Below are 14,211 nucleotides of genomic sequence, written 5' to 3'. Positions count from 1 at the left end.
GAGACAGACATAAAGAGACGCTGTACACACGATCACACTCCCCAAGCGTACTCTACGAACCGGGTCTAGGTACCCTTGCCCCTGGAGGGGGGAACTGCACCCAGACCCAGGTGGTGTTACCCTTTTCCCTGCGGTGGGGAGAGGCAGACCGCCCCGACTCCGCAGCAGCAGGGAGGCCCCACACTCCAGACCGCAGTCGGACGGCCAACTCCTCCTCCTAGCCCCCCCGCTCCAGCAGGTCGCAGAGAATGGGGGTGAGAGAAGACTCCAAACCTCCCTCCACCCGCTCATTGTAGTGTTGATGCATGTGTGTTCTAAGGTGCATTTAAAACCCAGGAGGGCATGGAGCTACCTGCCAGAGAGCAGCAGGTAAGCGCATAGTCCCTCCTGATAGCCCTCAATGTCTACGTGTATTTAAAATTGAGAGGCGGGTAACGACGCCAGGGGTGAGGTGTACACCATATCCACCGGGAGCTCCGTAGACTATGGGTACGACCCAACGCAGTATGATGACAAAGCGTGCAGACAGGCCAATCCACCATGTGCATTTCACGTTTTGCCTCTCCCATGCAAGCATGAAATGGACATGCATGCAGAATTTGCATTACCAGCAGGGGGAGATAATATATTTAAAACCAAGAAGTTTAAATAGTGAGCAAGGAAGAAATAAAGTACATTCCAGGGTCCTTGAACCAATTAATACTGGTGCAACTTACTTCAGCTTCTGCAGTAAGTTGACAGGGTCGCAATAAACATGCCCATCAATGCTTCATCAGGCAAGTTGTAATATTTATTTACCAACAGGTACTGAAACTAAGGATATTTACTGTATTTAATTTTTTTATTAGTTTTCTAAAAGAAATGGTAAATGGCCTGCATTTGTATAGCGCTTTTCTAGTCCCTAAGGACCCCAAAGCGCTTCACACTACATTCAGTCATTCACGCTCACATTCACACACTGGCGATGGCAAGCTACATTGTAGCCACAGCTGCCCTGGGGCGCACTGACAGAAGCAAGGCTGCCGGACACTGGCGCCACCGGGCCCTCTGACCACCACCAGTAGGCAAACATGGAGTTAGTATCTTGCCCAAGGATATTTGGCATGCAGCCAGGAGGCAGTCTGGGATCGAACCACTGACCTTCTGATTAGTGGCTGACCTGCTCTGCAACCTGAGCTACAGCCACGCCAATAACTAAATCACAGATCTAGTTTACTTTTAGTTAACTATAATAACCTGTTGGGTTCTTCTTAAACATTAGCCTCTTGTTGTTATTTGGGAACAAGAATTGACCATATTTCAACCAAAGCAAAGCAATCTTGGTTAGCAACCTGCATCTACAAATTCTGCAGATGAAACACACAAACAGATTTATTAGATGCTAAAAAAAAAAAAAAGCAAAACCAAAATCTTTCTGTACCACATAGCAAGGCAAATTATTTTTCAGATAATTTTACCCAATATAAGTGAGACATCCAACTTAGATCTCAGTCATAGGCATAGGCATTCCCAGTTATTAACAGTGTTGGTCAAGTTACTTGAAAAAATAATTAGTAACTAATTACTGATTACTTCTCCAAAAAAGTAATCCCGTTATTTACTGATTAATTATTTTTAAAAGTAATTAGTTACTTAGTTAATTTTAAAAAAAACATGATACACAGACCTTTCAACCCAATTCTATTTTTTATGCATAATGCATCATATTAAAACTGAACCAAATGGAAAGCATCTTTTTAAAAAAAAATTATGAGTTTTAATCTTTTGCACATTAAAATTAAAATTAAATTAAATTACATGCAACAGGCTTTGTCTTGAAGAAATTTGTTTAACATGTAAACCTGCATGTTTGCAAAAAACAAACTTTGTCCAAAAACCTCTCATGTTTAGCTGTTTTTTTGTAAAAAGATAACAATATTAGCCTTTTCTGCAGCTATGGGGCATATATGGTATCACTCTTGGCTGGAAGCAGTGCTTAAACAATGAAAAAAACACAAACTTTGTCCAAAAACCTCTCATGTTTAACTGTTTTCCACTTTTTCTTTGGTCATTTTAGCCTTTTTGGCCAGGGTGAAGGGAGCACCTGCCATCAAACAAGAAGACAGCCTCATGTAACTACGACGGTGTTTGGTAGTTCACCTTACATGCATTAATGTAATAACGTGGTTAGCCTACAGAACGTAAATTACACACAAACACCATTTAGCTTCTCACACAGAGAAGAATGGCTGCTGCTGCCATCATCATCCTTATCATTTCTGCTACACTGGCAGGGCTAGGGGCCAGGACTCTACTCTTCGGGTTTGTGGGGGATGTTGCTAACTCCGGGTCCGATAACAAGCACCACACCCGCAGTAGATGTGCACGGTGTGAGGTCTCGCAGCAATCTATCAAATACGGTGCATTTCTCGGCTTTTAAAAAAACGCTATGCGTCGCCAGGTGTTTCATCGGATTTGAGGTGTTACCTCCTTTGCACAGTATCACAGTATCACCTTAAAGCACTTGTTGCAGGCTGCTGAGTTTGCATCTTTTGCTGTGAAGTACAGGCAGACTTTTGACCGCATTTTTAATCTGTAGCTCTGCTCTAAAAGAACGTACGTACCTGGGCCCGCCTACTATCCTCAGAAACGTAAAATGATTGGCTAGAATCTAAAGTGTATCACATCTCAGGAAAAAAAAAGTACCGAAATGAAGCACCGAAATGTGCGCTGCTTTTCGATCTGGTTACTACCGTTTAGTCAATGCAATAATATCAAAGGAAACCTTGTGCATATCTTTCAGACTTCATGGGCTTTATCCAAATAGCTGTAGTAGATATCTTGGGATTAAGAAAGGGCTGTGCATCCTTGGTTGTCACACAACTGCTAAAGTGCACAATTTCGAGCATTGTTTTTAGACATTATCAGACAGTTTCAGGTGTGAAACAACTACTTGGATAGATTTACAGTCAGAGAAATGTAGTCAGATTTGTGACCTTGCAGAGAGGCATAAATTTGATGTGTTAATTAAATCATGTTAAGTTTCACCTGAGAAACCTGAGTAATTTTAACACCAGGGAACTGATTAAGCGACTTAATTCATGCATGCAAACATCAAACCCTAAATATCACCTAGGATAAAACTCAGACAGAATACTAGTGTGTTGTTGGGGTGTATTGTGTCTACAGGTTTTTTTTCTTTATAGCTATAGGCACTGGTTTGAATCTGGAAATGAGTCAGAAAGTTTGGAGGGAGAGCGGGATATAGGATTGAACATATCACAGATTTTGGGAGATAGCCACCACTGACTTCTTACTTGGAGACAGGCAGAGAGCAGGAAGAGAAAATTGTTCCTGCTGGGATGAAAGGTGTGGGAGAGCTATACAATTTTTCCCCAGATTTTTGAAACTAACTAGTCTTTCCTGCCTATCACAGAAATAAATTAGCTTGCATAGGTGTCTCAGTTAGCCAGTGCCCTGTGTTGATGTGGATGAATTTTCACTGATGATGAATAAATGTTCTATTTCTGGCCTTGTTTCATTATAGAATGGAATAAAATGTAATAGAATAGACCTTTATTGTCATTGTACATGTACAACAAAATTGTAGGTGCTGGAATAAAATATATAGTAGACAGCAGGAATAAATAGTAAACAGGAGAAATATACCCAAAAATAAGAGAAAGGCACACATTAGAGAACAAAAGAGTTCCAAAGTGCTTGGAATTGGTGCAAAGAAAAGACTTGGTGTGCGTGACTTGCCTGATTGATGGGGATTACTCAGACCATGGGTCAGATTGATGAAGTGTGTGTGGGGGGGGGGGGGCCCTCAGTATTTGCTGACAGTTCGAATGGCCCAGTTGAAGAAGCTGTTTGTTAGTCTGGAGGCGTTGGACCTAAGTGACCTGAGGAGTCGATCAGAGGGCAGCGGGTCAAACAGGTGGTGAGCACAGGGATCGTCTGTGATGGCCCTGGTTTTCCTGAGATGAGAGGATCTGGCGATGGCCTCCAGGGGTGGCAGAGGGTAGGGTTTTTGGACAGTGTTAATAACCCTCTGCACAGCCTTCCTGTTCTCAGTTGTGGCCCCTGCTTACCAAACACCCAGAGAGTAGGAAACCACTGAGGAACGTTAGAAGGCCAGCAGCAGCTTCTGGTCCAGGTTATTCTCCCTCTGGACAGGGAGGAAGAGCGGCTGCTGCTGGGCCTTCTTTAGGGAGTTTGTGTTATGGTCCAGGTGATATCAGCGGAGATGAGGGTGCCCAGAAATCTGAAGGTCGAGACAGATTCCACCCGTTCTCTATTCATAATGAGTGGGAAGTGGACCTGTCTGTCCCTCAGCTTCAGGTTATTTTCTGAGCACCAGTGCACGCCGTCTTATCTCCATCAGACATGAGCCCAACCACGGTGGTGTCATCTACGTACGGACATTAGAGTGGTTGGGTCTGAGTTTGACTGATTGAGGCCAGTTGGTGAGGATGGCTTTGATCCAGGAGCAGTTGGCAGTGGGGATCAGAAGGTGGTTCAGTTGGTAGTAATGTCTGGGATTATGGTGTTGAAGGCTGAGTCCATAAAGAGCATCCTCACTTAGCTCACTTTGTGAAGGTTAATGGTGTTGGTATCCTCCGTGGACCGATTTGCTCTGTAAGGAAACAGGTAGGGGTCGGGGGAGGGGGGTTGATGGTCTCTAATGCACTCAAAACACTTGATGACTACAGACATGAGGGCTATAGGTCTGTAGTCAATGAGACTGTCTATTCCAGGCTCTTTGGGTATGGGAATGATAGTGGAGGCCTTCAGACAGGTGATAAAGGTGGCATGAGTCAAGGAGAGGTTGAACAGCCTGGTGAGGATCCCTGCAGCAGTATGCTGGGATATAGATGCCATTGGGGCTAGCAGCTCTCCTGGGGTTAACCACTCTCAGTCTCCTCCTGACCACATAGATTTTCGGTTAGGAAAAATCTGGATGGTTTTGGTTGCTGTCACATTCTCTACACAGCAGGACAGACTGTGTGAAGATCTCTAAATCCTGCTGTTCAAAGATGGACCAGTCTGTCAGATCAAACCACCAGCCCTGTAGCTGGGGGATTTGGAGGACCCTAGCCCCATCACCACTTAAAGACTTTCTTGCTTACCATATACTAAAAGAACCTCATGGAAGAAAGGTTAAGTAAACCAACACTCACTGATCCATAATGTAGCCATGGAGATCGTTTTTGTGGTTTGACACATCTGCCATTTCCATATGACTGGATTTTTTACAGTCTAATTGAGGCATCATAAAAGAGGAAAATTACAAAGATGGTGATTCCCACTGGACTAATATAATACGAGAAGTTCTGTGTTTGGCATAAGAAAAGGTTGGTCATTTACCGTCAAACGTTTAATTTAAAAATTAAGAACATTGTAGATTTGTACTGGATTATGATCATATCAATGACAGATACAGCTGTAAGAAAATTATTGGAAGTCCCAGATAATACTATTCCTACTTAAACAGGATTGAGCGGATACATATTTATAGTGTAGACATCTCTGGCATCTTTAAAGAAAAAGATGCAGGTAGGTATAATTTAATCAAAAAACCAATCAAGATATTCCCAATGTATGCTATCCCAGGAAAATTCCATTTTAAATGATGCAAGCAACAACAATTGAGTGCTTATGCAGACAATTTTAGAGCATAAGCTAGTAAGTTTCATTACAGTGAGCTGAGTCTTGAATTTCAATGCATTTCATTTCTTGAAAGGTTTCCACGCTTTTAAACAAGTTCCCAACGGAAGCTGTTTCTCTCTGTGTTTTCCTCAAGTATATCTCTTGTGTAATACCTGTTAGTTCTAAACAAAATCATTCTCAAATTAAAAATGTTTCCAGTTTTTTTACTTAAGGAAAAGACACCTCTGATGCTTGCAGTTTACTGTTCGCAGTGTTTTTCTTTCCCTTTTGGTTGCTCTTCCTCATATTATTATTATTATTATTATTATTATTATTATTATTATTATTTAGGCCAGGGCAAGCAAGGCTCTGTCCAGCTCCAGAATCAATCAGTCTTTTTGTGATGGCTCTGCAGGAGTCTTGCTGGAAACCAAATTGCACTGAGTAAATGGCCTCTGTGGTGCCTGTGCAGACATTCAGGTCATTATGATTAGTTCTGCAGTGTCTCGAAGCACGTGTTTGTGATATCTGACTTTTCCTCCTTACAAATGTTATCTCTTGTAGAAATGTATTTTCACATTCAGGAAAGTGGGACCAGTGTTTGTTAATGCAAAACATGTCCTATTTAATGTTACCCTCAATCCTCTGTGTGGGCTGTCATATGTGGAGAAGGGGGCAGCTGCTCAGCACAGTAGCTCTCATTCATACTATGACTACACCTTTGTAATTGTTGTTCCACAAAGGTAGGAGCTAAAATGGGTCACAGCCATTGACACAAGCTTAAAGCTAAATGAGGTGCTACAAAGTATCATAAAGCCTATGCCCACGGAATTTAGTTGATATTTGTGAACCTACACTCCTGTGAAAAAGAAAGTACAGCCCATGACTCAGTATCTTATAACAACCTTTAATAGCAATAACTTGAAGAAAGCCATTGTTGAGGAATTTTGGCCCACTCTTCCTTGTAGTTTTGCTCCAATTGACAGAGGTTTCCAGGCATTCATTCATTCATGCATCTCTCTGGAGATCCCACTACAGGATTTCATGAGTGCAGACTGGACCAAAATCTTCACCTCTGTTGGTAGTGATGGTGTAAATCTCCTCCATTTGTGCAAACATGCTCTGTTTGGTTTTTGCTTAATATGGTTCTGTGCATTACTACCAAACATCTCCACTTTGGTCGTGCCTGCTCCAGAACTTTTGCATTTTTGTATAGATGCAACTTTGTAATCTAAGCTGTGTTGCCATGTCCTATTTAGAAAGAAGTTTTCTCCTGGCATCTCTTACCAACAAGCCATACTTGTCCAGTCTTTTGTAATTCTACTGCCATGAACGTTAACATTTAACTTGCTGACTGAGGACTGTTTTGTTAGATGTAGATCTTGGGGTTTTTTGCAGGTTCCCTGAGAACTTTTTCTAAATTTGCTGGCATGTCCACTTCTTGGGAATTGTGGAAAATGTGGCATTGTGTCAACACATACCGCAGTGCTCCAGACTTGCAAACTGCTAAAACAACTTCTTTTGTAGTAGTGATCACACTTGCCGATGATCAGTAAATGAAGTGCACTTTATTATCAGCAGCATGTGAAAAGTAAGGATTTATCACGGGGATGCATATAAGTCTGCCTGTACAACTCCTAATACACTGTAAACACTGCAATAGTTACATCCTTTTTGCACATGCTCTACAGTAAAATAGCGAATGACAAAGTTCACAGGTTAGAGTCAAATATCAATCATATATATTCCACCTCTGTAATATTCTTTGTCAATATTCTTGATAGCCACCTCTGTTAATTCTTGATATTTATAATTGAGCATTTTTTAATATATTAGTGCTATTTCTTAAATTTGTAAAATCTGTAATAAATTGTATTATTTTAATAGTTTAGTCTGTTACTGTCTTGGATCAACTGTAACCCACATAATTTCCTTAGGGATTAAAAAAGTATTCTGATTCTGTCACCAATTTCTTTTTCACAGTCATGCTTTTATCACAACTTGGTTGGATTACTGTAACTATTTCTATGTGGGTGTTAGCCAGTCCTGCCGGTCTCAGGTTCAGGTGGTGCAAAAATGCTGCAGCCCAACTTTTGACTAGAATATGGAAGAATATTACCGATGTTTTATTGTTATTCAGATTGCTGCCTGTCCATTTTAGGCTTTATTTTTAAATGATTTTGTGTGTTTTTCAGTCCTTAAATAGCCTTGCCCTGTCTTATGTCTTAGAGCTGCTGTACTTGCACTGCACCCCCTTTCCTTGTCGCTCAGATCAGCTAATAAACAGTAATATCTCCCAAATTGTGGAATTCATTGCCATTTTACATTAGCTAGTTCTGTTCATTCCTTTTTTCATTATTTCTTATTTATTTTTCATTATTCATTATTACACAGCAGCTATGGAAACATTAGAGTCAATAAAGATGAATAGACCAAATAATTAATGTGAAATAACTATATATGTGACAATAAGACCTAAAGATTAGTACTACTAAAAGCACCAAAAGTACTAATAAAACAAAAATAAAATTCTCTGCAATTTTCGTTTTCATTAAATCTCTAAATGCTTTTCTTTCAACTGGAAAAGCTATACTTAATATGGATATTACTTAATACAAACCCAATTCCATACATGTTGGAATATTTTCCATTTTCCATGATTGCTGTATACTTTTGTTTAACAGTCAAAAAAGTAGTATTTCAGTAATTTCACTGATCAACTTAATTGTGTTTTGTAAAATATACAAAATTTGTACATGACTACTATTAGAGCAAACACAAATGGTCATGTCTAAACGAAAGAAACATATCACATATTATAAACAGTCTGACCTATTAAGCTTTAACTTTACAGTCTTTACATTAAACATAATGAACAAAGAAAAGATGAGAATTATTTTGACATTTCCACCCTCTGAAAACTAAACTAAAAAAACTAAAGCGGCTCACTTGAGCTAGAGAATGAATCACTTATAGAAACAAGGACACTATAGGAATGCATCCAATCTATCAGTATTCACAACTTATTGTACAACAAAGGAACAGTTGCTCTGTTTGATTTTTAAATACTGATTGAAAAAACACCATGAACGAATATTACATTTGGCCGAAGGAGGAATTGTTGTTTTAGCCATCCTACTGCGAGCAGCAAAATTATTATTTTCATATAATATAATCATAAAAAGAATTTAACATTGTGACAGGATAAAGCGTTTATTCTGATTCCTGCAGATCTATATATCTGAAGGTTTTCCCCTCACATAATTATTTGCAGCACCTCTCCGATGTACATTTTCTTTAGAAACACATCACTTATTAATCTTGTATCACTTTGTGCCTTCAATCTAGGGGATTTTAAAGGAATAGCCTGTTTGGTTGTGCAGATTGTATGGTTGAATTTAAACTCAGTTTGAATTCTCTTGTCATGAAAGTATTATTACAATCACTCAACATTTCCTCTGTTTTTTTTTCTTAGCTGGCCAAAGGACTGATTGTGTCTTACCTGTGAAGGAAAGAGCAAGCAGACTCTACTTCCTGTGAGTATTCAATCAGTGTGAAACATGCTTGTCTTTGGCCTTTGTGATTTATTGCATGCTATAAATGACTGACTGACTATAAATTACTGTTTTTCCAGGTAAAGGAACTGTGGTAGCATAATCTAGCCATATCTGTATGTTCTGTCCTAGCAATTCTCAATTTACTATTTTTTAAGTATTTAAAGTATTACACTTTTTAGGTTTGGAGAAGTAAAAACATGTAGTCTAAAACATGCAGTCAATAAATAAAGACACTTTAATGTTGTTGTTGCTATGCTAGTCAAAAGGGGCTATTTTCTAACTTTACTTCCCTGATGAGCTAGTTTGCAGATTAAATGTGAAGGTAAGTCTATTTAAAATACAATTTCCCCCCAAAAAATATTAGTGTAGTTGTATTTCAGTAAAACAACTTGTTTACCAACATAATCCCCAGAAATTTGTTTGGTAACTAAAATGTATATATCTGGATAATATTAAATTATTAGGATAAGAGGCCACAATAATGACAAATTATATAAAGCAATACGTAATTGTGATAGAAACATTTCGTTAATAGTAAAGAAACCCAATATAAAGTTGCTTAAATCAGTTTCCCCATCCTCACACCTCATTTTCTTCCTCCATATTTCCCATTATATGTTTTACTGTAATATTGTTGAGTTGTTGTAGCAAGGTGAGATACAAACCATCTGTCAGACATACAGTATTGATAAATGATATTAATTTTAATTCATCCAGTAAAAACAATTTACATTAATTATCACAGCATAAAATGCACACCCAAGCTATGCTTACAGTAGAGCGAAACTGAGATTACACCAGATTACGACATGACTGACATGAAAAAAGTACATATAAAGCAATATTATTTTGAAGTTTTACTATATTTCTCACCCCAATTGCGGGACATGAAAGCTAAAGCCAGTATTAGCGTTGATGTTACAGTGTTACTGAGAAAAGTAACCAATCACAGTATTTTACTAAAAGTAAACACCCCTTTACTTTAAGGTTGTGCATACTCATCACATTGTACCGAAGGTGTTTAACCTGCTGTAGATTTACATCTAAATGTACTGACTTTACCTCAATGGATGGCAATTTGATATTGGTAGCATTCCCCCCTTACCACATTAGCTGCAACTAGCTTGCTAACTTTACAGCAGTTTTGCAGCACTAGCATCTTTCACCTCCTCAGCGGCCTCACGAGCATCATTTAGGAGCTGTACTTAACGTAACCCGGATGTTTCTTAAAAATGTAAAATGGAGCTAGCAGACATTACCTCATTGGGTAATGGCTCAGGTCCTCTAGAGAAAAAAAATCAACTCAGGAAATCATGACTGCTTAAAGGATGGTTCTGTCCTTCTTTGTAAGGTTATCTGAAACCTTCAGCTTCAGAAAACTGGTAGGAACATTTCCAACTACACAACTGATCACAAATTATGGCCTAACCCTGCCGCATGAAAAGCAAAAGTTGACAAAAGACAGCTGAGAATTCTGTATCTTCTTTCCTTGAGCATCTATAAGTATTCACCTCACATCTGAGGTCTTTCTGGTCCTTCCACGCCCTAACTTCATGTAGTTCTGTTTGCTAAGTCTGTATTGAACTGGCAGGGTGTTAGCTTTCAATATTCTTCTCCTACTCAGTGTTTGTATTATGCACTTGTACAATGAGTGACAGTCTGCCACCTGAGCTGCAGCACTGCTTACGCTCCCTTGTGGCTGATGGGATTTAAGATGGACTGTAATCTGAGATCAGGTGGGTTTGTGGATATTTACAGCTTGGATAAGATAAAACAAAGACTTTGAAGCGACAGCTCTACAGTGAAGGCATATGTTGATATTAGCATTAGCGTACCATATAATTACTGAACAATCAGGAAGTGAGTGAAATCAGGGATGTGTTTTCAGGCTGTTGGTACTTTGTGCTATGATTACGCAGTCTTTACCTGGCTCTGTGTGATGCTGAATGTTGCGTTTATCTTGGTTGTCCTCCCTGCTCCAAAAAAAGAGGAAAAAATGCCTTAATTACCTCTCGCAAGGCTGGCAAAGTTAATTTCTGTAGTCACATATTTAACCAATTACTCAGAGTGTAATGAAGTGGAACGTGGTTCACTGGAGTTCACAGGACATCCCCCACCCCACCTTTTATTCTTAGCTTAGTTTGGCTGTTTCAGAGTGGGAAAGGTAATCTTCACTAAATGTTAAACCAGGCAAAACTTCACTCTGGATACACAGATTTATCCGTGTCAGTACCCATTCCTCATGTAATCATTTTAGCACCGTTATCTCAATATCATGGGCAGTGGGGGGGAGAAAGGTGGGGGAAAGGACATTATCTATGCTGGGTGTTACAGTATTAGGGATTATCCTTGACAGATAGTTTCCCTTCCAGGCACCATTAGCTTGGCCTCATCCCATTTGGTATTTCCAACACCTGCGACCACCATCCACTGGGCACAAGAATTATTACCATTGTATTTTTTCTAGGGTATATAAATTAATCATGGGGATCACAAGCAACTGCTTTAAATTTCTGGACTGTGACCAAGAAACACATCCTCCCTGAGGATGCCAAGGACCTATGCATCATTAAAAGAGACTTGTGCTGTCTGAGACAGGAACAGTGCCCGCTCCCTCACTTATATACCTTATGGGATTGGGGCCTCTGCACTACGCATAAATAGCTACTGTCTATTGCTAAATGTGACCAGAATCCTTGAGCCCGACTTTGAATGGTGAACAAACGAGGGTGTTTGCAAGTGGACAGAATAAAGTTGATCATCCCAAAAGTGAAAGTGGACAACTCGACATAAATTAACATCTGTCAGCGAGCAGAGCAAGTCTACTAATGACTTTAGGCTGCAGGGGCTTGTTAGGCAACCTCTCCTATTGGCTTTAATGGTTTCATATCCTCACAATCCATGAAATACCAACGACTCTAATTCCTAATCTGGTATCTTTATATTGGCAAATGGCCTGTCTTTGACTCACATGCAAAAATGAATGATGGGAGGATTAATATAGATAATGCAGTCCTATCTACAAGTTATACCTCAAAGAGTGCAGCTAGATCTTCTTATACGAGCTTTCAAATCTCTGAAACTCTCTAAGCAAGACCTTTAAAAGGCACGGTAGTAACTGTCAGTGAAAAGCAAAGAAGCAAAAGATCTGCTTTTTCAGTGTTTTCATCCAAGTCTAATTTGACTTGTTCTGAGTTCTGCTCACATGGCACTTAGCAAGTGTGTCTGAATTTTAAAACATATTGATTAGGAATTACTTACAGGTGCTGGTCTATAGCAGCATTGATCACAGATAGGCGTTTTGACAAAATGTCTGGAAAACATTTCACATCGATTGAAAGTGTCTTCTGGGCCAAAATAAAAGCCTCGCATCTAACTGTAATTACCATATGCAGCTTGGTGTCATTCATTTAGAATCTCTTCATCCAGCACCTTAATCAACATATAATTACCTCAGACTCTAAAGTAGGCTGAGAATAGCACAACGCGAGGCAGTTTATTGAAAGAAGGGAACATTTCACACCTCAGAAGCCTAAGTAGGTCAAAAGACTGGCTTCAGTTGTTAGATGGATAAAGTTTCTTCATTGCATTTCTGCACAACAGGAAATGCATCAATCTAGTGAGTCTCATAAGGAAAGACATCAACCACAACTTTTATTGATCAGTCCTTCCGTATTTGATTGAGACTCATGACAAGGCTGCGGGCAGGATGACAAACAAAAAGGCTGAAGGTTAAAAAAGTGGAAACCAAATCAATGATGATGACTGACAAGACGAAGCTTGGATGAACACTACTGAGCTCTCTCAGAATAAATAATAGAGAGAAGAAAAAATTGACTGCATTTCCTCCCTACACGTCCATTCTCCCTTCTTCTATTCATGATTTGTGGACATTATCTGTTTTAGCGCCGTTTTTTTTTTTTTTGTCTTGATTAACTGCAGCTAGCAATCGTTGATTCAAGTAAGGTTTTCAAATTTATTTATCTCCAAAATTTACAACAACATTGCCAGTCTAACAAACTTCGCCTTACAGTAGTTACCCTAATAAATTTTCTCAAAGCTGTGTAGCAGGGATTTTTGAGTTACACAGAAGACTACTAAAGAAGAAGACTGCAAGAGGCTAAGTTACCCTCGAGGAAACCCTGCAGATAACACTATCATCCATGTGCTCCTCATGAGTGCATGTGGTTTGCACTTGTCTGAGCAGCACTCAGTCAACCTGATCGTCAGTAAAACTAAGGTGAATGTACAAGTTTTAACTGTTCTTGTTCACTGTAGTTAGTGTTGTACGCATACAAACACAGTTTAGCTTTCAGTATGCGTTCCCTCTTTGCCTTTGTGGCATTGTTGTACAACACTGACATTTTGTTTAATCACTGGAAATGTATCAAACACTGGATATTAGATGTAATAATTCTCCAAAACCACATTTAATACCTCGATTGCTGTTTGTTGACACCTCAATATTATATTGTTTAGAGGGAAAGTAAAAAAAGAAAAAGAATTTTTTTTGCCACAGGCTTGATCACTCAGTCATGCATTTTCATTTTACTTGTTGTCTGACAATAATACAGTTCATTTTAATTTGTTTTTTGAAGCAGTTGAAGCTCAGTGGTTGAACTTTCTTATTTGACAGTGGTTTATAAATACAGCTGTAGCAGAAGAACCTTGAGTGGTTATGGCATTTCCCTTCTATAGGAAAAGATCTGTTTGAAACTAGGAGGGTATAGTGTTTATACTTTACTCAACTCAAGGCGGGAATACATCTCATCTGAGGTAGATTGCATCGTAACAGGAAACTTCAAGTTGCCTGAACTTTAGTCCAAATGTGTTAAAATATGCTCATTTGATATTTGGGGGGGGGGTTCTTAGGATTTTTTTTCTTCTTTTAGTTATTTTTTTTAGAGCATTTAAACATTCCCTTTGCTGCTGAAAAAAAACCCCACTTTTAGTAACTGGTTAAAAATCCTTTGGCAGAGAGTGATAGCTCTAACGTGGAGGAGTCTTGGCAAACCAAGTATTT

At 39.2% G+C, this 14,211-nt stretch overlaps 1 protein-coding gene across 2 annotated transcripts in view; it reads left to right on the top strand.

The window, feature by feature from the left end:
* The window catches only part of cntn6 (contactin 6), a 137,702-nt gene that overhangs the window by 60,940 nt on the left and 62,551 nt on the right, over nt 1-14,211 (top strand). For both annotated transcript variants that reach the window (XM_012923591.3, XM_076883710.1), the window contains exon 2: nt 9,107-9,167. The gene's annotated coding sequence lies outside the window, so the exon portion shown is untranslated. The remainder of the gene's footprint in view (nt 1-9,106; nt 9,168-14,211) is intronic.

The sequence above is a fragment of the Maylandia zebra genome, linkage group LG5 (assembly GCF_041146795.1).
Source record: "Maylandia zebra isolate NMK-2024a linkage group LG5, Mzebra_GT3a, whole genome shotgun sequence".
Classification (NCBI taxonomy): domain Eukaryota; kingdom Metazoa; phylum Chordata; class Actinopteri; order Cichliformes; family Cichlidae; genus Maylandia; species Maylandia zebra.
Note: the sequence above shows the minus strand (reverse complement) of the source record. Positions and strands in the feature narration are given on the sequence as shown.